At 35.3% G+C, this 23,182-nt stretch overlaps 1 protein-coding gene across 23 annotated transcripts in view; it reads left to right on the top strand.

Annotated features, from left to right (window-relative positions):
- Positions 1-23,182, top strand: part of DLG2 (discs large MAGUK scaffold protein 2) — a gene marked incomplete at its 3' end in the record, with an annotated part of 2,081,919 nt that overhangs the window by 1,459,583 nt on the left and 599,154 nt on the right. The window lies entirely within an intron of this gene.

Genomic DNA, 23,182 nt, shown 5'->3' with positions numbered 1-23,182 from the left:
CTGTGTAAAGTAGCTTAAGTGTGTATATTTTCCATCTAAGGAATATCCAATGATAACCTCTTTTTCCTACTATACATCCTTCTACCTGGCAAGGCCAGGAGGCAGGCTGTCTCCACTGTTCAATCTGTCTTCAGAATACAGTTGATACTGAAATCGTGTACAGCATTCAAGTTTGAGAAGTACTAAGACATGTAGCTTAGGTACTGAAATTTGGAGGTCACTTGGATAGTTTTTGTGGATAGTAAATCTGAAAACCTGAAATTGGGATTATCTTGGGAAATTCAGGTAACACAAATGCTTGTTGGGCACCTGGTCTTCTTCCTGTTACCATCCTCTTACAGCCTGAACCAGAAGGTTTCAAGGAAATCCATTCAGTCTCTGGGCCTTTGTTACCTAGTCTATAAATATAGACTGATTTAGTAGAAGACTTCTTAGTCCTCCCAAATTTAAAGGTTTCTGCTAAGCCTGGATCTATTACATTACATTTAAAATCTATTTTTTCAGTCATCTTAGGAAAAGACTCTGTGGAAGAAAACCTGTTCAGGTTCTTGAAACACCTTTCTGCTGACCTATTTGTTGTACATTGTTTTCATCTGCCAGCAGACTGAATGACTTTGGGTTCAGGGTCATTAAGCTAAAATAAAAAGACTGCTTTTAAGAATACTAATTGACAGCTTAGAAGTCTCTAGCAGAACATGCCAAAAAAAGAAGTGATCTATTTTATAAATTGTATGTTAAACTCTGAAGTTAGGAGGTATACTTTTAAAACCTACACGTTTGTTCCACTTAAACTGCTGCTACTTGTGTTTTTTGTCCCTGCGTTTCCTTGTTTACTGGCTACACAGCCTCAGCTAGTGACATCAGTCAAGTAGAATATTGCCCCCAAATGCCTGATTGATCCAATTAGCCAAAGACTAAAACTTCTTCCACTGTGGTGCTGCTAACGGGAGGAAATCTTAAATATATGAGTGTCATTCTAATGCATTCTAACAAAATCGAGAAGCAACCTGATAGACAAAAAGAAAATAAGAAAATTAGCTTTACCCAGGCATACATAAACCATCCACATTTCTAGCAGGAGGAATTGTTATCATGACAAGTAAGCTCCTGAATGATTAAGAGCTGTTTTGAAAATCTATGTATGATATCAAATGTGTAGATAGTAAAATACAAGATAATATAAGAAATCATTTCTGGAAAAATTTCTTATCATTTTTAAAATACTAAATGCAATGAATTAACAAGATAATTGTTTGAATAAAATACACATTCAGCAGCATTTAGAACATTGAAGCAAGTTGGTATTTTTTTTAATAAGAAGATAAGATACAACCAACTTGACATTTTTAAGTGTGTTGATAATAAAAGGTCTTCTATGATTGAGGTCCAAATAATGTTCTAACTTTATCTCACACCCTCCTCCTACCTATCCAGCTCTCTACCCTCAGCAGATGACTTATAGTTCATTTGTTTAATGTATATTTAACTAAAACTACTTTGTGTTGGCACAATTTTTATGTCCTGTGAATATAACAATGATTAAGCAAAATATTTCAGTCCCATTGAGCAAATATTCTAAGGAGGAAAACCAGCAATAAACAAATAAATGATTTAGATTACTTGTGAAGATATTAGCAGTTGTTATGATTTAAATTATGGTCTCCCCAATAGATATCCAAGTCCTTATCCCCAGTATTTACAAATGTGACTTTTACCTAAAAATAGAATCTTTCACAGATGACAAAGGTAAGATGAGGTCCTTAGGGTGGGCTCTAATCCAATATGAATGACTAAAATTTCAAAAAGCACACTGATACCCTGACAAGAGCTCCATAGGCAGCATCACAACCAGGAAGCAGAAACAGCGGGAGGAGCCAAAATTGCTCCTTTTATAATGACCCTGTCTTATGTGGTCATTGGAGAAGTACCTTAATCTTTTTTAAAGAAATGTCCCCAGTGACACAAAGATTTCTCACTAGGCCCCAACCAACTCTTAAAGTTTCTACCACCTCCCAATACCATCACATTGGGAACCAAGCCTTTAACACATGGACCATATTTAAACCATAGCGAATGGGAACCTTATGATAACTAGGGACTACTAGAATGTGTATCAAAATGGGTTCCCTGCTGAGTTCAATCCTAGTCTTAAACAACAGGCCTCATCATTTGGAATTCCTCCGAAAACCATCAGTATACTAGTTTGAAATTATCTCTGGAGTCAGACAGTCTAGGTTCAAATTCCAGTGTATCCACTCACTCATCCACTCTGTCTCTACCCACTTCATAGAATTATTGTGTAAAGGAAATGAGATCATGTATGCAAAACTTGTAACACCAAACTATTCTAACACAGACCTGGTTACAACCCTTTGGAAACCCATGGAAAACTATGAGAATCTTCAGAGATTTGCAGACCTTTTCCATTACTCTTATTTCTCTCCCATTCATCTATATTTAATCACCCATGAACTCAACATTTACCATTATCCATTTGTGCCATATGTAGTGGTGGGTGCTCAAACTAGACTTAAAATACTTTTGATGATTCTTCATATGAGAATCTGGGCACCCTCTTATTGTCTAATCCACAAAATGCACATTTTTAGTTTGTTCCATTGCCTATTAGAACTTTTTTTGTGTCTTTTCACTGTTATGCACAGCTAGATCTAGGCAAAGGATGACAGGATGAGTTGAGCTATTCCTACTTTGCTCATGAATCATCAGGCAAAATGGGAAGAGTTGTGGGTGTTATGGAAGAAAATCAGAATTAAAGGCATAGTAGAATTATTTAACTGCCTTGTGTTTTTGTATGAAGGTGACATTCTCTAAACAGCATTGCCATGCCCTGCTTAAGAATGCTGCTACCAGTTAAATAAGTACTATCAATGTTAAGTTGGAGTTGCACATAAAGAATACCTATATGTATGCATTAGGACACTTGTTCTAGAAAGGACCAGGAAACAGAAATAAAAGGGGTTTATTTCTCCTGTTTGCCTGTGAAAAAAAGAAAGCTTGTAAAGAGAGAATGCTTTATTCTAATGCAAAAAAGCACAAATGAGTTACTAAAAACTCCAAATTACTCTATTAACCAATAAAGGCCACAGAAGTCATATAAAAATATGCAATTCTATTTCAAGATTGCAATTAAAGTCTATAACTACTATAGGTCATTAAATTTTTATATCTGCTTTTAGTCCTTTGGATGGAGATTTGAATTTGTTTTAAGTTCGGCTTAACTATGCATCAGACTTGAATAATTATTAAAGGATTATTCTAAAAATAGACATTGATTCTTTGAAAACATATGCAATATATATAAATATAAAAATCTACATTATGTGCAAATGTTTCAAAAGGTTAAATTTAAAATCAGAACAATGAGGAATGATTTGAAGTTTATAAAAATAAGCCATCAGTTTTCTTTTCTCCAAACATGGTGGAAAAAAATTTTAGTTTTCTAAGATCTGAAGCATCCTGGTAGGAATTCTTAAGCTATTTTAAAATTATTTTTTTGATCCTATGTAGAAATTTTGCAGGACATACAAAAGATCAAAGAATCAGTAAATGAATGAGAAGAGGGGGAGGGAGAAGGAGAAGAAAGTGGAGGGGGAGGGGGGATTGAAATCAAATTCCTTGTATGTATAATTATGTCAAAAGTAACCTAAATACTATATATAAATATAATGCTCTAATAAAAAGAAAAGATCAAAGAAAAAAAATTTCCCTGTAGTCAAAATCAGAGATAATTTCTATTGAAATTTTTGTGTGGTTTTTTAGTCATTTTATGTATCTCTATGAACTGAGTTTGGATCATAGGCATAATTTTAAAGTAGAATTTACTCATTTAACAATAAGTTTATATGGCATTATTCCACACCATAAAAATTATTCTAAAATATAAATTCTAATGGTTGTTCAGTATAAAATTTACATATGATAATTTATTTAATTGGTTACTTATCATTGGACATGTAAGTTATTTGTAATCTATAATCCTAAAATAGATAACACTTTAATGAATATTCTTATCCTAAATTATATGAATTCTGATTGTTTACTTTGGGTTAATGCCTAAAATTATAGTGACTACTTTAAAGAATATGACCTTGACCTTTTTAAAATATTTTCAAGCTGCTCTCCAGGTCATTCACATCACTAGACATTCACATAAATAGAGCATGCAAGTGACTTATTCTCTTACCAACCTGCATTCATTCATTTGATAGATGTTTTATGAGGTTCTAATACATGCCTGATGTTATATAAGAAATTAAAAATCTAAACATTAGACAGACATTCTACTGTCTTCTTAAAATGGATAGTTTAGAGGGTGAATTAAGAGGCTAAAATAAATGAGCCAAGCAGTTTATAAAACAGTTATAAATGCTTTAAGTCCTGCAAAGGAAATAAACATAGGTTATTTAATTTATTTTGGCGGGGGTACCAGGGACTGAACTCAGGGGCAGTTGACCACTGAGCTACATCCTCAGCCCTATTTTGTGTTTTGTTTAGAGACAGGATCTGACTGAGTTGCTTACTGCCTCACCATTGCAGAGGTTGGCTTTGAACTCGCGATTCTCTTGCCTCAGCCTCTGGAGCTGCTGGGATTACAGGTGTGTGCCAGTAAACTGGCAGGTTATCGAATTTTTATCTTTGCCAATTTGATAGGCAAAATTGTTTTCTTTTTAAATTTGCATTTTAAACTAATTAGGTTAAACATAGTTCTAAAGATCTGTAGGTTGATTTTTTTAAATTATCAGTGCATTCCCCTTGCCCATTTTTTAGTTGACATGATTTCATTTTTTTCTTATTATGCTTTAACATCTTATATCCCAGATCTGTATTTTATCTGTAAATTTTGTGTCAGATGATTTCTGACACATACAAATGGTCAACTCTGTTAGTAATCCCTTTGGAGTTTTCTTTAGTTTTACTTAAGAAGGCCACATTCTCCTTGAAATCAATTAGACCTGTGTTTTCTGTACCATATCTCCTTTCTGCCATGTCCATCATCTTCTACTTTCTTAATTTTCATTTTGTTTCTTGATCTCTCCTATCAGTGATTAAATTTATTCAGTTCTTTGCTAACATAAACAGAATTCTTTCTTCCATACCTCGAGTGAACATCTAATTCTACTGATCCTTCATACCATGCTTCTCTTGCTGCTTCCATTTGCTCATATTCTTCTCCCTCTCCAAACCATCCTTACGTGTTTTCTGTGACCAGTGAGTTCTGTAGAGCTCTTGCTAAGGTCTCCAATAAACTCCTTGTCCACTATTCAAATAGATTTGTACATACCTGAAGATGGAAAGGTAAAAATTCAATGTTCTTTATTTAAATAGCTGATTTTTATCCTTTTTACTAAAAAAAGTAGGGGGCATTGATTTTCACATTAAAAGTATCTCAGAATCTTCCAGTTTAAACCAGTATTTTTCAGGTTAACAGTATATGATGCCATAATTACTTTGGATTACTATGTAACAATCCTATTGAATAAATAACTAATTTCACAATTTTACTGTTCAAATTTCTTATCAGGGCTATTTCTTAACTATCAACACATCTCTACCTCCCTTTGACTAGACAACTTGAAAGATCAAGCAATATTACATGTCTTCTTCATAGTAATGAACTTGTAACTAGTTTGCAGAGTAGCTCCTTTTATTGCCCTCTGAGTCCTTCCTGATCTCTGTGGCTATTTCCCTGTCTCTTCTTGCCTTCAGGTATGCTGCTGGCATCTGTGCCCAAAGTCTATAGCTGAATAGCCTTTGGACTATGCCTTAGTTCTTGTGAGAGTACAGCTCTCCCCTGTGGCTGACTTGAACCTACCTCAGATGTTACCATGGAGATCCTTAGAATCATTGCCAATTTCTAAATGATCCTAGCACAGGTTGCTTCTCTAGGAGCTTTTGCTTTGAAGTCACCTCATTCTTAAGTATGATAGACCCATGGGAAATCCACTGCATTTCAGCTGCTTTCCTTTGAAGTTCCACCAGAAGCACATGAGAACCTCTGTTATTGTTCATGTCACAAGAATAATACAAAGTGGCAGGGTTCAGTCCTTCACGGTCTGCAATACCAACAACTTGGGAGGACAAGGCAGCAGGATCTTAAGTTCAAAATGAGCCTGAGCAACATAGTGAAATCCTAAAAGTAAAGAGGTCTAGGAATATAGCTCAGTGGTATAGTACTCTGATTCCATCTCCAGTACTGCAAAAAAGAAAAATATATATACACATATATAATGAAGAACCAGGAAATCCAGGATACGATGTTGGATTTGTAGTATGATAAGTACTATCTCAGAGTTCCTCCTCCTTTCTCCCTATAGAACCACTTCTTGACTCTACTGTGATAAACGCTCCAAGAAGCACTTTTTTATTTTTCCAGAATACCAAAGGGCCAGTGGAACACATGCTTCATCATCTTGAAGCACTGTTTTTACTTTTGCCTCTATGATCAGTCTTTCTCAATCAATCTTAAGTGTTCTTCTACATGTCTTCTGTTGGTTGAGATGCTCCAGCCTCAGTCCTGAGTTGGTGTTCCTTCTCAACTTTCTCTAGATGATCTCATAATTCTGTTTATTCAGAATTAATGGGAAAATATATTTTCCCTCTGTGCTACAGATCTAATTGACTACTCAGCATCACCAGGATGCCTTATAGGCAACCAAACTAAAACATGTTCAACAAGTACCTAGTATCTAATCTAAACTTATTTTCATCAGAATTTCCCATCTCAGTGCATGGATCATCCAGTTTTACAACCCAGAGACCCAAAATTCAGAAGAAATTCTCTTTCTTTCATGTGATATCTGAAAAGTTGCCTAATCCTATCAGTTTTTACTTTCTAGTATCTTTCTTAATATGTTCACTTCCTGAATCTTAATCAGAAGCAAATTGAGCTGCTTCCTTTTCATGAGTTCGAGTGTAGTAGCCTCTGAATCAGCCCTGCTACCTTTTCTTTTCCCCCGTCAGTCATTCCTTCATGTTGTAGTCAGTCGTTGCAATCTCCTAAGTTGTTTACCTTTCTGCATTTCAATTTTCTCATCTGACAAATATTTGTGATAATAATTCCTACGTCAGAGAATAAGAAATAAGTAAATTAACTATTATTTTTACATAATAAAATATTCTCTGGCACATAGTAAAATATATAATGACATTATTGTGTTTATCATCATTCTTATTATCAAAACCCATCCTGTTTAAAATTTCATGGTTTCTTATACTCCTCAGAATAGAACTAAATCTTAACATGTCCTATAAGTCCTGGCTTAATTGGTACCCTGCCTGTTTCTCCAATCTAAGCTAGAGAAACAGTGTGCCTCACACTCTGTGCTTAAGTATTTCTGCAATTTTTTTTCCTCCCTCATGCTAACTCCTTTCTACCTCAAAGATCACACACACATTGTTCCCTCTGCTCAGATGTTCTTCCCTACACCCAGACTAGTTGATTCTTGATTATCCTACAGAACTCAGTGACATATCATTTCCTCCAAGAAACCTTTTTTGACTACCCAGACTAGAGCAGGTTTTTTTTTTTTTTGTATATTTTCCAATACAATTTCTTCTCCTTTATAGCACCTACAGCCATCATAAATCAAATAATTTACTTTATAACTAGTTGCCTAATGTCTGTTCCTGATTTTTCCCATAAGAAAATAAACTCTATGATTATAGCAACTAGACCTATTTTATTTATTGTTCAGTTTAAAAAATTTAGCACAATGCATTGTACATGGGGTTATTGAATACAGAGGGTCCCTGACTGATGATATTCCAACTTAAAACCTTTAGAGTTTATAATGCTGTGAAAGCAATATATATTCAGGAAAACTCTATCTCAAATTTGAATTTTGATGTTTTCCTAGGCTAGCAATATTTAATATGATAATCTCTTGCATTGCCAGGAAGCAACTGAAAGCAATAGCTGCCAGTTAGTCAGGCAATCACAAGGGAAAGCAATCTACAGTGTACTGTTTAGCTAAGCTATGGTGTTCTGTAGGTTAGGTGTACTAAATGAATTTTTGACTTAATGGTATTTTGCACATAGGATGTATTTTTCAAGTAACCCCATTGTGAGTGAGAAGTATTTGAAATCAAGTATACATAATACCTCAGGTAAATGTACCTTTTTGTTTTCATATAAGTCCTGTATATTTCCTGTTACTTGTTTTTACATAATGTTTTAAATTTTAGATTGATAGATAACTAGATGGGAATATGCTTCCTAATTGATTACAATTGGTATAGAGAAAAACATTTTATATGTGTTTTATAACTGGTTTGTTTACTCAGCTCATTTGTTGATTCCAATTTTTTCAAGTGACTTGATTCTTCTTACAAATTCACAGGTATATTATCGGCAAGTTACATTGTTTTCTCACTAATAATTATAGCTTACGTGTTTTGCTGTATTGCATTTGCTAGAACACTGTAAACAACAATAATTGTAATGGTAGAATGATTGTCTCTGTTAGCTTAAGTTAGAAAGGTATTATGAACAGTATTTTTGAAGTGGATTTTTAAAATTAGTAGCATCTACTGGTGGGTTGCAGGTATAGCTCAGTGGTACAGTGATTTCCTAGCATGTGCAAGACCTTGAGTCCAATCCTCAGCACTACACACAAAAAAAGAATGTCTACTGATTTTAATCAAATACCTATGAGATCTCTCAAGATGATCATGTAGTCGATGTGACGAAGCATATTAATCTTAGCCTAATATTAACTTAACTTTATATTCTTATACTAATTCTACTTGATTATGGTATGTAAGTCTTCTTAAAGGTGAATCCTCATGTTTACATAATAGTACATATACACAAAATGTACATGGTGTGTGTATAGACACACTGCTTTACTCAGCTTTGTCACCGCTATGAACAAAAGACCTGACAAAAACAATTTTAGATGAGAAAGAGTTTATTTGTCACTTACAGTTTTAGAGGTCTCAGTCCATAGATGATCAATTCCATTCCTCTGGGCCTGAGGTAAGGCAGAACATCATGGAGAAAGGGTGCAGAGGAGTAAACATTTCAGGACATGGCCACCAGGAAACAGAGAGAGAACTCCACTCACCAAGGACAAAATATATGCCCCGAAGCCATGCCCCAATGACCCGCTTCCTCCAGCTACACCCTACTTGTCTTAACACACTGATTAGGTTAAAACTCTCACAACCAAATCATTTCACTGCTAAACTTTCTTGTATTGTCTCACACCTGAGCTGTTGGGGAATACCTCATCCATAACACACACCACATACACACACATTTATGGTCACATACAAATACATATTTCTAGAGACTTAGCAAATATTGAAGACATAGATATTTTATGTCACCTCTCTAGACCATTCTCAAACAATGTAGTTTTCTTGGTTAAACCCATGACATAAGAATATGTCATGTTCGGGAGTGATCAGTAACTTTTCAAGGCAAATACTTGAACCAGGTCACTGGAGTAGGCTTTCTGGCTCCAACAATACTGCATGTGACCTGAGGTAGGTGGCAAAATGTCCTTCACTATTTCTCTTTCTTTGTTTTTCGGGGGAAGGTGTAGGGGGAGATAAGAATTCTTTTGAATGACAACAATGTTGTGAAATAACTCTAAAACAGAAGTTATTTGTATATTATTTTATATCCATGAGTCTCAACGTACAGTGTTGGTACTTTCTTGATTTTTAGTGAGTAGAATACATTGTCAAAAAATTTTTAAAACATATTTTTACATTAATCATAGCACATCCCCCAACTTCTCAAGACTTTTTTATGTCTGATGATGTGACAAGTAAACGTACTTATGGAAGATTCACTGCAGCAACCAGGACAGATATGTTAAAATGCAAAAAGTAACCACTTAATTGCTTTAGGGGTCTCCACTACAGACAAGAAAAATGCTTTAGAGATTGCTAAAAATGATTACTCTCACTCTTCCTTAAATAGGAGGCCAACATTCACTCTGGAGCTTCTCAACAGCCATTTACTGCGGAGTTGGATTGAGTGTAAGCAGGGTCCGTACTGTACCCTGAACGCAGGAACTTAGAGACAACATTCACTGGAAAGATTGTCTTTAAAGTATTTCATCTGTAAGAATATGAAAGAGAGGCCTCATAGTGTGATTCCAGGGTCTAGCTGTATAGGATCCAAGGCTGATGAGGACTTGTAAGTGGCAAGGTGATGTGGCTCCAAGTGTAGCCCAGGCAGGCCTTTGAATTAACTTTTTGCCCCCATATCTTAAGGAAAGAATGTGTTACCTTATACCAAGACCCTGTAACTGAAGGCAATATTCTGTTCACTGATTGCATTAAATTATTAATATGAAACAAGTAATTTATTACATACCCACTATGAAGTATCCTTTATAGATTCATACATTGTTTTAACTCTTACAACAAACTCATTATACCAATTTTATATGTTGAAACAGTCTTAGAAAAAAGCAAATGTCTTAGCAATAAATAATAATAATAGGAGAGTGCCATTGAAATCTGACTTTGAAACCAATACTTTTCTCTTTACACATAGTACCTAGCATTGTCCATGACCCGTAGTTGTATCTCAATTGCATTTCCTTTCTTTCATCTTTTATGTCCCCTCTTTTATAAAAGTATCATTTGTGGAAAGAATATAGGTTGTAGAATTATCATTCTTCCCTTCTACATAGGTAAATTTATTCTTTCTATTCCTCACTAATGCGGTGTGTGTGTGTGTGTGTGTGTGTGTGTGTGTGTGTGCGCGTGCGCGGGCACACGAGTGTGTATGTGTGTAATCTCTCCCTTTCCTGTGAAATTAAAAGAGACCTTCAAGAGCAGTTTCATATGGGGGATAAGGATTCCTCATTTCAAGCAACACATCCAAGAACTGCTTTGGAGAAAAGAACATTAGTTTATTCATTCTCACAACCACTTTGTAAATCCCTAGCATGTACTTAAAAGAAGCACAGCATCTCCCAAAATATGGCCATAAAACCTTTTTTTATTTGTCCTGGTATTGTGGAAGTTCAAAGCTAAGTATTTAGAATTGTGAATTCATAAAATCTTGGTAAAAATTCCGGTGAATAGAGTTGTCACTGGTCACAGGTTAGTCAGTCTCCAACTTTATGGAATAGTGCAACAACCTTTCCTCAGGTGTTCTTCAAGAAAATTGAGTTCCTAATGAGAAAACCTAGGTTCAAGAATTATTTTTCCACTGATGAAATATGTTAGTGTGGATAATTCAAGTGACCTGTCTTAGTTTCTGCATCTTCTCTAGGAGAGTGATGCTTACAGTATAAATCCTGTTCTGAATGTCTCAACATTTTTACCATAAAATGTTGAAAACTATACAAATGTTCTATAAAAATAAGCAAAGGAGATAAAATAAGGGGCTAGGCAAATATTAGTTATACTTATTGCTGTTCTCATCTATAACAGTGCCTTCAAAAATGGAAAAACTATTCTATATTGTTCATGATATTAGCTACTATATAATGTGTACCCATTATTTAAAAGATCTATATGTTTACTGTTTGATGTGCTCATTGACTTTCTAATGAGCATAGAGTGCCTACTACATACCAAGTAAACAAAGACATACAACTATGAATAATATGGTAACACAATAAAATATTAACCCCATTTTACTGAGGACTCAGGTGAAGTAACTTGCATAACATTATAGCTATGAACCTTTTTAATTTATAAAACTTCTTTGGTTAGTGAAGGTCTCATGAAGGCAGGATTATGCCTGGTGTGATTACTTTGTACCCCTAGCATCTGTCACCCATTGCCAGATAAAGAGTATATACTCAAAGAATATAAATTAACAAGTGAATGAGTGAATGTATATTCATACAATGAATAGACTGGGTGAAGTATAAAAAAGGCAAAAGAAACTAGAGTAGTGTTGATAACTTGGAATTCACTGTTTTGTGTGTATTTATTTGTACAAACTATCCAACTGACCAGCAGCAACACCCTTAGTGACCAAATGTAAGAATGTAATTATATGGAAGGCATGTAGTATGTACTAACATAAGGTCATGTATTATGCTTTTTCATAAAACTAAAAAATTTTATGTTGGTACCTATGTAGAATCTACCTTAGCTTATATTTTATTCCTTCAGTTCTATTTTGATGAATGTCATGATTAAAATTTGCTGAGTGTGAGCATATTGCTAAGATGCTATAAGTCACTCAGACTAGATTTTTTGATTAATATTTAATAAAGGAAACATACTTTATCTTTGTAACCCAAATAGGTTTAAATTTTGTTGTCTGTCATCTAACATCCTTATCTACTTCTATTGCAGAACTGTCATGCAAGGCTGTCTAGACCACCACTTAACTTATCTGGACTTACTTTTTACCTTATCTTTGATATAGAGATACTGGCACAAACCTTTCTCAGAATCATTGTGTGAAAGTACTTTAAAAGAATGGATGCTAAATTACTACTTGTGTATCCCTAGTCATATAATTAAATAACGTCAATATTTTTTCATTGTCCTTGGGGTCAAAATGAATGGGTAGACAAAATTCACAGTTTCATGAGTGATTGAAGTACCTCCAGGTGTTCTCTGTGCATCTACCCAATTTATCCCTTCTTAGAATACATCTTGATAGGTGAAAATCTTTTCACCTAGTAAAATACCCAGACAATGGACAATACTTTACAGTATACGAACCTTGGGAAATAGATTGTCAAATTATTGTGTAGGTATTAAGCACATTTCAGAATTATTTACTTTTCAAAGGAGTTAGGAAAAAAAAAAAAAAAAACAATATCCACCTAACTGCAAAACTGGACAATACTGGTCCTTGGACAAACGAAGGTTGAAATGAGTTTAGGAATCAAGCAGAGTATCTTACTAGTCTTCTCCTTTCATCTGTCCACCCCTAAAAAAAAATCAGTTAAGGTAAATTATACTGCCTATGTCCTACACATAAAAGGAAATAAATGTTCCAGTAAAAAATCAGTAGGAGGCATTTCATGCCAGAATTTCTTTACAAGTTATTGTCCCTTAAACTCTAAGTGAGTCTTCATTAATAGGGGACTTCATAAAATGTTTTAAGCAAAATATAGAAAGATTCACATGCTATTCCTAAATATCTTTTTAATAAGTAAAAAGTTTAGGGGTTTGTTCTGTTTTATTAAGCATTATATATGTACTTGTGTGAGCTAAGTAAAAATTAGGGTGAAATGCAGTGTAACTTTGAAAAACAAAGATGATTTTCATCTGTATAACTTCTTTAAGATTTCCTGTTTTAATTTTGGACTTGACTACCAAGCAAAAACAATCCTGATTTATAGTATAAATTTAGTATTTTTAGATGAATAAGTAGCTAAATAAATGGAGAAATGAATGAATGTTCCAGCCTGCCATTTGGAATTTCTTCTTCTTCCAGACATTGTCTGGACACTGTGTAGCAGAACAAATGCTGTCCAGGCCTTCCATGAGATGTAGTTATGGAAAAAAAAAAAATGGCCCTGGTATAACCTAAATGCAAAATGTTTCAGCTGTGCAAAATTCTACCAATGTGTTTTTAGAAGAGTTCTGAGACATCCTGAGATAGCAAATTACTGTGTCATGCCAAAACACATATTCATGAGATTGTACTTCATTGTGGGGTTTTTTGTGTGTATGAATGTATGATATATGAAATTCATGTATATATGAATTTGGTGATAACTTAAAACCCTCATCTGCATGTGGTCTTATCTGCTGTCTCTCTGTATGGTGGTTAAAATCTTTTGGATGCATTCTAGCTTAAGAATGTAATGTACCCTCAGGCAGATGTACTGCCCATCTAACATTAAGTGCTGTGAAATAGCATTATTTGGGTAATAAGGTTTATCTCTAAAATTTTGTGTTGTGCTTTACTAACAGCAATCTATGCCTTGACCTTCTGATAAAGCTGCTGTTTTCAACTCAGCTTTAATTTTTTTTTTTTTTTTTTTTTTTTTTCCCTGAGGTTGTCACTTTTACCATCTGGTAGCTGTTTCTTCTGGGAGAGAATGAGCTGCATGCTCAAAAACTCTCAAGAAAGCGTTATTGCATAATTTGCTTACAGTCAAAGTAGTTGGTCCGTAATTTATTGTGCTGTTGTAGGTATTAGAGGACTTTGTAAACACATTGTGCTTTTGAAGTGTATCACAAAGGATTGGATGTGGCAAGTCACATTTATGCCTGAGTGAGAATTAACTTGCCTACAGTACAGTGATGAACCAACATTTTCTTTCAGTTGCCCTTATCCTTGGATTTCAGTGTCTGAAAGATTCTTTAGGGAATCAAAGAAGAGACTGGAGATTATCTTTTTGGTGCTTGAATCATCAAAAAATTATTTCTTCGGCAAATGAGGAGAGTAAATGCTACACCTTCTTGTTTCTGCTACTGAAAGGATAAGTAAACAACTAGAGATATCTTTTAAATTCTAGTTAAAAGTATACCTTCCAGAAGAAACACATGTCTCTCTGTTGTACTTCAGTTCAGTTTGTTTATTTTACCTTCAGATGTAGAAATGCTCTAGAGTTGATGCTGAGAACTGAATGCTTTATATTGTGTTCATAAACCTTCATCAAACATGAGCTCTTTAGAGAAAAATGATTTAGGCAGAATTTCACTCTAGGAGAGGAGAGAAGACTCTAAGAGGAGCACAAAGTAGAATTCAAGCCTCGTTTTCTTTTAAAGCACGATTGGATTTGCCTGTGATTACAGAATTGAGGGGACACTGTGGAGGTGAATTAGTTCCTCAGGCTTCCATTGGGCAGACTATTATCTAGTGTACCTCTTCATACAGCAGGAGGCTGAGTATTTTTCTTTTTCAAAAGGTGAACTGTTTAATCTTTTATAACTGGTAGCGGCAAGAGTAAATAGATACATGAATATAGATATAATAATTTAAGAAATACCTAAGATAAAGCTTTTAAAATGCTTACCATATGTTATGGTTTAAATATGTGGTGTCCCCCAAAACCTCAGTGTGGAAGAGTGAAGGAGAATTTAGAGGTGAAATGATTGGGCTATGAGAGTCTTAACCAAATCAGTGCATTAATCTCATGAGAGGGATTAACTGGGTGGTAACTTTAGGCAGGTGGGGCATAGCTGTGGGTCTGTGAGGGTGTGCCTTTGAGGTATATATTTTGTCCTGGATGTGTGGAACTCTCTCTCACTTCTTCCTGGAACCACGTCCCCAGTTGCTTTCCCCTGTCACGCCCTTCTTCCATTGATGTTCTGCCTCACCTAAGGCCTGAGGAATGGAGGTGGCCATGTATGGACTGAAACCTTTGAAACTATAAGCCCCCAAGTAAACCTCTAAGATTGTTCTTGTCAGGTCTTTTAGCCACAGCAGTAAAAAAAAGTTGGCTAAAAACCCATAGTAATAACAATAAGATTGCATTTATTTATTTATTCAGTGAATATTTATTGCATACTTAGCATCTGCCAGCCATGGTTAGAGGTGCCTACAAGTTAAATTAACACAGTTCCCTCTTTAAAAATCTAATCTTTATAATATAATATGATAAATGTGGCAGCAGATGTAAGTTCAGCGTACTCTTACAGTACAAAGAAAGCCCAAGACCAACCAGGGAGTCACATGAGCTTCACAGACAACATGATGCTTGAATTGAACTTAGATAAATGAGGGAAGAAAACATGGAGATAGAAATGGCAGGGTTGTGTTTGGGAAACTATAAGTAGAGGGAGAGAGGGGAATGTGGGGAGACGTGAAAGAGTCTAGACTTAAGCTAAAGACCCAGCAAGTGAACTGCATGTTCTACTTTTTTTTTTTATCCATTTTATTTTATTTTATTTTTTAAGTGGAAAGAGAGTAGGTTTTATTTAAGTGAGAAGAGAAGAGAAGAGAAGAGAAGAGAAGAGAAGAGAAGAGAAGAGAAGAGAAGAGAAGAGAAGAGAAAGAACTTCCACAGTGCAGGAGAGGACTTGATAGCAGGAAAAGATGTCATGGTGTACAACATTCATTCATCCAAGTATAACTACTTTGGGGGTACCTATGAAGTACACAGGGCACATCCAATTTATACCTGCCTTATTTTACACCATTACAGGCAATTCTTTTCTTTCTTCTTTTTTTTTTTTATTATTTAAACAAATGGGATACATGTTGTTTCTCTATTTGTACATGGAGTCAAGGCATACCATTTGTGTAATCATAAATTTACATAGGGCAATGTTGTTTGATTCATTCTGTTATTTTTTTCCCTTCCCCCCACCCCTCCCACCCCTCTTTTCCCTCTATACAGTCCTTCCTTCCTCCATTCTTACCACCCTCCTTATCCCTAACCCTAAACCTAACCCTAACCCTAACGCTAACCCCTCCTACCCCCCATTATATGTCCTCATCCGCTTATCAGCGAAATCATTCGTCCTTTAGTTTTTCGAGATTGACTTATCTCACTTAGCATGATATTCTCCAATTTCATCCATTTGCCTGCAAATGTCATAATTTTATCATTCTTCATGGCAGAGTAATATTCCATTGTATATATATGCCACAGTTTCTTTATCAATTCATCAACTGAAGGGCATCTAGGTTGGTTCCACAATCTGGCTATGGTGAATTGAGCAGCTATGAACATTGATGTGGCTGTATCTCTGTAGTATGCTGATTTTAAGTCCTTTGGGTATAAGCCAAGGAGTGGGATAGCTGGGTCAAACGGTGGGTCCATTCCAAGCTTTCTGAGGAATTTCCATACTGCTTTTCAGAGTGGCTGCACTAGTTTGCAACCCCACCAGCAATGGATGAGTGGACCTTTTTCCCCACATCCTCACCAACACCTATTGTTGCTTGTGTTCTTGATAATCGCTATTCTAATTGGGGTGAGATGAAATCTTAGTGTAGTTTTGATTTGCATTTCTCTTATTACTAGAGATGATGAACTTTTTTTCACGTATCTGTTGATTGCTTTTACATCTTCTGTGAAGTGTCTGTTCATTTCCTTAGCCCATTTGTTGATCAGATTATTTGTATTCTTGATGTAGAGTTTTTTGAGTTCTTTATAGATTCTGGAAATTAGCGCTCTATCTGAAGTATGAGTGGTAAAGATATTCTCCCACTCTGTAGGCTCTCTCTTCACATTACTGATAGTTTCCTTTGCTGAGAGAAAGCTTTTTAGTTTGAATCTATCCCAGTTGTTGATTCTTGCTTTTATTTCTTGTGCTATGGGAGTCCAGTTAAGGAAGTCTGATCCTAAGCCAACAAGTTGAAGGTTTGGACCAACTTTTTCTTCTATAAGATACAGGGTCTCTGATCTGATTTCCAGGTCCTTGATCCATTTTGAGTTGAATTTTGTGCAGGGTGAGAGATAGGGGTTTAATTTCATTCTGTTGCATATGGTTTTCCAGTTTTCCCAGCACCATTTGTTGAACAGGCTATCTTTTCTCCATTGCATATTTTTGGCCCCTTTGTCTAGTATGAGAAAATTGTATTTATTTGGGTTTGTGTCCATGTCCTCTATCTTGACCTCATATTTTTAACAGTTAGACTGAAGATAAAAGCAAATACATACTCCAAGACATAGTTAGAAATGGAAAGTGGCATGTAATCACTATGCTCCAAGACCCTAGAAGCAGAAACTTTGCTTTCATTTGTCAGAATTGGAGTGGTGTAAGAAAAAGAGACATGTCCCAGAACAAATGATAATTAATTTAGGCCTTAGGCCGGCAGAATTCACATAAAAGGATAAGGAAAATATGAAAGGTCAATGTGTGTGTGTGTGTGTGTGTGTGTGTGTGTATCTATATACATAGTAGAGTGAGCAATGGGTTTGATGGGGTGATGCTTAGACAGAAAACACCTGTAAGAAATGAGGAATAAAAAACAAAGTGAAGCCTCGTTATGTAATGCTATAAATGTTATGCTAAATAAATTAGGACTGCATCTCGAAGAAACAGAAGCAGGAGGATTTCCTTTGTCCTTCTGATATTCATTTGTTACTTAAATAAGTGATATTTGATATCATTATAGGTGTGTATATACATTATATGTATGTGTGTGTATAAATGTGTTGTGTGTGTGTATATTTATCTATATTTATCTCCTGTTTCCTTTCAAGATGCTAAGTTTCATGATTAAGGAACTAAGGATTGCTTCACATGCACATGCTGAGTAGGGGCAGAGATATACTTTTCATTGAGTTCCTGTTATTTGACAAGCAACATCAGATGCTTTTACACATGAAAATTAATAATTAAATTAATGGATAAAGTCGGGACACCTTGTCCATTTGTGTGGCTATAACAAAATACCACAGACTGGGGAACTTATAAGGAACAGAATTTTATTTTTACATTTTTGGAGGCTGGGAAAACTAGGATCAAGGCTTCAGTAGCTTGTTCTCTCATGAAAGCTTCCCTCTGATTCCAAGTTGGATCCTGAAATCCTGTTACCTCTGGAGGGGAGGAACACAATGCTGGCACAGGGCAGAAGGCAAAAGGGAAAAATAGTAATAATCCACTCATAAGGGCAAAGCACTCATGACCACTCCCCAAAATGCCTCACTTCAATATTGTCACATTGGGGATTAAGTTTCTGACATGTGAATTTCAAGGAACACATTCAGAACACAGCTGGAATAAAGTCCACATCCACCAGCTCCAAAACTTGTGCTTTTTCCCCTGTGTTACAGTATCTCATTGATCAAGTCACTTATTTCTTGAGTGTTTATTATAGGCCTGATGCTATTCCAGAAATGGAGTATACAGCTAGTGAACATGACAGAAATTTCCTTTCCACCTGGAACTTACACTCCTTTGAGGTAGTCAGACAAAAAATTAATAAGCAATTAGATAAATAAGCTCAAATGCTGACAAATGACCTGAAAAAATGGCCCAGGTGGTGTGATAGGAAGTGATCTAAGATGACAATAAGAGTGGTTTATTGGTAGTCATGGCAGGCTCCTTTCGGGTGGTCACACTTGAGCTGAATCCGAAGAATAAGAATAATGTAAAACTTCTGCAAACACAAAGACCCCAAGGAAGAAATAAAATTGAAGTATTGGAGGACCAGGAAAGGGGACTTGATGACTGAAGCACAATAGGAAGGATACAGAAGGGAGTCAAAGAGAGACAGGTTGTCACAACTTAATATTCTTTCAACCACTGCAAAAGCTGTAAGATTTAGGTATTAACTGAAATCTTCAGATTTCAAAGAGATCAAATGTATCCCTCAGGGGAATGGAGTGCCCACAGCAGGCCTTTGCCTATGTCTACCTCCTCACCCCCAACATATATACCTATGATGGAACATTGAGTCCATTTTCTTGGGTGTTTTATGGGCAGAACTATGAAGTTAGGGTTATTTGGATACCATTGAACAGATTTTGAGGTCAGTGACAGTGATAGCTTACGAATTTGGATTCCTTGGCCAAAATAGTGCTGATCTCAAAATAATTCTGAAATTCACAAATGATCTTTTAGTAAGGGGAACATACTCCATAAATAAAGTTGCCTGTAACAAAATTTAAAAGGTAGGCTTTGAAATCTTTTACCATTGCCAATAGTCCTTGCATCTTTCCAGTGGAATGTAAAGCTATGGATACAGCAGAGCGTTGGAAAACCTTTCACTTGGCAAAGAATATGAAGTCCTACAAGGCATGTGGGAGATTGTGCTGCAGATTTCAAATGGGTAGATGTGCTTTTCAAATGTGCTTTTAAAAGCACAGTTGTAAAAAAAAGCACATCGCAGTACATTAGATCAGAGGGACCAGGGGAGGGAGGATGGAAAGGAAAGGGGAAATCCTGAGGAATAATACTGACCGAGTTATATTGTACAGTATGCACATAACAATATGTAACAACAAATCCCACTATTGCACACAACTACAATGTACTAATTAAAAATATGGAAAAAAACTAGAGAGGTGTGCCATTCTTCTTTCTGAGAGAACCCACTCTCTGTCTTGAAAGTGTCCTCTTCTCACTTTTCCTATCCCTTCTAATAAATTCATACCTGTTACTCTGCAAAAAAGAAAGAAAAGCACTCTGGAAAGCAGTGTGGAGATTCCTTAGAAAACTTGGAATGGACCCTCCATTTGACCCAGCTATCCCACTCCTTGGCCTATACCCAAAGGACTTAAAATCAGCATACTACAGAGATACAGCCACATCAATGTTCATAGCTGCTCAATTCACAATAGCCAGACTGTGGAACCAACCTAGATGCCCTTCAATTGATGAGTGGATAAAGAAACTGTGGCATATATATACAATGGAATATTACTCAGCCATAAAGAATGATAAAATTATGGCATTTGCAAGCAAATGGATGAAATTGGAGAATATCATGCTAAGTGAGATAAGCCAATCTCAAAAAGCCAAAGGACAAATGATATCACTAATAAGTGGATGATGACACATAATGGGGGGGAGGGAAGGGTTAGTGTTAGGGTTAGAGTTAGGGTTAGGGAGGGGGGCAAGTATGGAGGAAGGATCTACTGTATAGAGGGTAAAGAGGGGTGGGAGGGGTGGGGGGAAGGGAAAAAATAACAATGAATCAAACAACATTACTCTATGTAAATTTATGATTACACAAATGGTATGCCTTTACGCCATGTACAAACAGAGAAACAACATGTATCCCATTTGTTTACAATAAAAAAAAAAAAAAAGAAAGAAAAGCACATCACATTGAAAACCCTTAAGCTTTGGGAGTTGGTGCTTCATGCCATGTCCTGAAGTAGTAACAATATTAATTTGATAAGTATTAAATTGTAATGGATTCTACCTTCTCACTCTCCTTAAGCATTCCATCCTAGCTCCTTAGGTTCTTTTTCAAAATAAGAAAATGGATAAGAATTGAAGCTGATTCCAAGAAATTATGATACTGGCTGATACTTTATTGAGCACTTTGTGTAAATAGGCTTATTGTCATTTATTGTGCCCTTGTACTCTGTCATGTTAAGTGCTTTATGAGAATCATATCATGAAATGTTTATAACAGTAGTTCTTGAACATTTTAATCTAAGCATCCCTTTTTATGCCTAAAATTAATGAAAGCTCTGATATTGTTTATATGCATTCTACTGTTTACCATATTAGAAATTAAAACTAAAAAATTTTAGAGTAATAACATACTGATTGATTAATAACAATATAAACCTATATATAAACAGAAATAACTTTAAATTAAAAGTATATTTTTCAAATGCAGTTAGAAAAAAAGACTAATAGGAAGAATGTCATTATTTTATATTTTTCAAATCTCTTTAATACCTGGCTTTATTTAATATAGCTAAATTCTATATTTAGCTATATCTTGATAGATTCTCATATCTTTGTATGTATTTAATCTGTTATGTATGTTGTTTAAGTCAAGGCAAGTGAGGAAGGTGTTGGATTTTTTAATTCTTATATGAATGGAGAAAGGCAGAATGTTTCCATTTCCATTTCAGGTAATTATAGATATTATTTGATACCACACTAAAACTTGACAAATGATAGTATTTTTAAAGTTTAGTTGCAATATGAAATCTAAAATCATATCAATGATCTTATACTGTTACACTAAATTTCACATGTCTATTTTACACTTAATGACCTTTTGCTTTCGCATTGTTGTGTAATATCACACATTGATTAATTGGACAATATTGATCCAACTATTGAGTATGTCAATCCTACACATGTTGACATATTTTACTCTACACCATTAAAAAATATCACCATTCATCCAGTCAGAAAAGTGGTATTTTTTTGCTGTTTTTATGTTTTGGTTTAGTTTGTTTGTTTGGTACTAGGGGTCAAATCCAGGACCGCTTTACCACTGGGCTGCATCCCCAATCCTTTTCATTCTTTATTTTGAGACAGGGTCTCACTAAATTGCTCATGGCCTCCCTGTGTTGCTAAGGCTGGCCTCAAACTTGTGATCCTCCTGTTTTAATCTCCTGTGTCACTGGGAGAACAGGTGTTTGCCACTACACCCAGCCAGAAAAGTGTTTAAATCTTGGGAAACTCTCATACTTAGGGTGATAACTGCAAGTTTCCAAACTAGAATGTTTTCTTGAAAAATCAAAGTTTACATTTGACCACAAACATTGTCAGTTATTTTCCTCAAAAGAAAAATTTCCCTTCATTGGTTTTCAGAAATATTTTTGCCTATTACCTAATAATGAATAACTTTAGTTTACATGTCAATCATTCTTTCAAATAAAAATGTTGAATAAAAATGTAATTAGATTAATTGGGACCCGCCATTTGACCCAGCTATCCCACTCCTTGGCCTATACCCAAAGGACTTAAAATCAGCATACTACAGAGATACAGCCACATCAATGTTCATAGCTGCTCAATTCACAATAGCCAGACTGTGGAACCAACCTAGATGCCCTTCAATTGATGAGTAGATAAAGAAACTGTGGTATATATATACAATGGAATATTACTCAGCCATAAAGAATGATAAAATTATGGCATTTGCAGGCAAATGGATGAAATTGGAGAATATCATGCTAAGTGAGATAAGCCAATCTCAAAAAGCCAAAGGACGAATGATATCGCTAATAAGTGGATGATGACACATAATGGGGGGGAGGGAAGGGTTAGTGTTAGGGTTAGAGTTAGGGTTAGGGAGGGGGGAAAGTATGGAGGAAGGAAGCACTGTATAGAGGGAAAAGAGGGGTGGGAGGGATGGGGGAAGGGAAATATAACAGAATGAATCAAACAACATTGCTCTATGTAAATTTATGATTACACAAATGGTATGCCTTTACACCATGTACAAACAGAGAAACAACATGTATCCCATTTGTTTAAAATAAAATTAAAAAAAAATTGTAGTGCTTTTTTCTCAAAAATAAACCCATATACAATATACATATATTTCTTTTTTTTTTTTTTTTCTGGTGCTGGGGATTGAACCCAGGGCCTTATGCTTGCAAGGCAAGCACTACTACCAACTGAGCTATATCCCCAGCCCTCAATATACATATATTTCTATTATGTATCTTTTTCACTTCATCCCACAGAATATTATGAATTCATAGACCCGAAGGTTTAATAAACTTAATAATTGTATTGATTTACTGAAGACATCCTTAAGAAATTGAAATTGACCTTTTTTTTAAATGTGTGATGATTAATTCCATGATTGCTAGTGTAGCTTGCTACTAATATCCTATCTTTTACTAAGGCACCAATAGTTTTAACAATGTTGCTTTTCTGCCATCACCACAGG

This window comes from Sciurus vulgaris (genome assembly GCF_902686455.1).
Source record: "Sciurus vulgaris genome assembly, chromosome: 11".
Lineage (NCBI taxonomy): Eukaryota > Metazoa > Chordata > Mammalia > Rodentia > Sciuridae > Sciurus > Sciurus vulgaris.
Note: the sequence above shows the minus strand (reverse complement) of the source record. Positions and strands in the feature narration are given on the sequence as shown.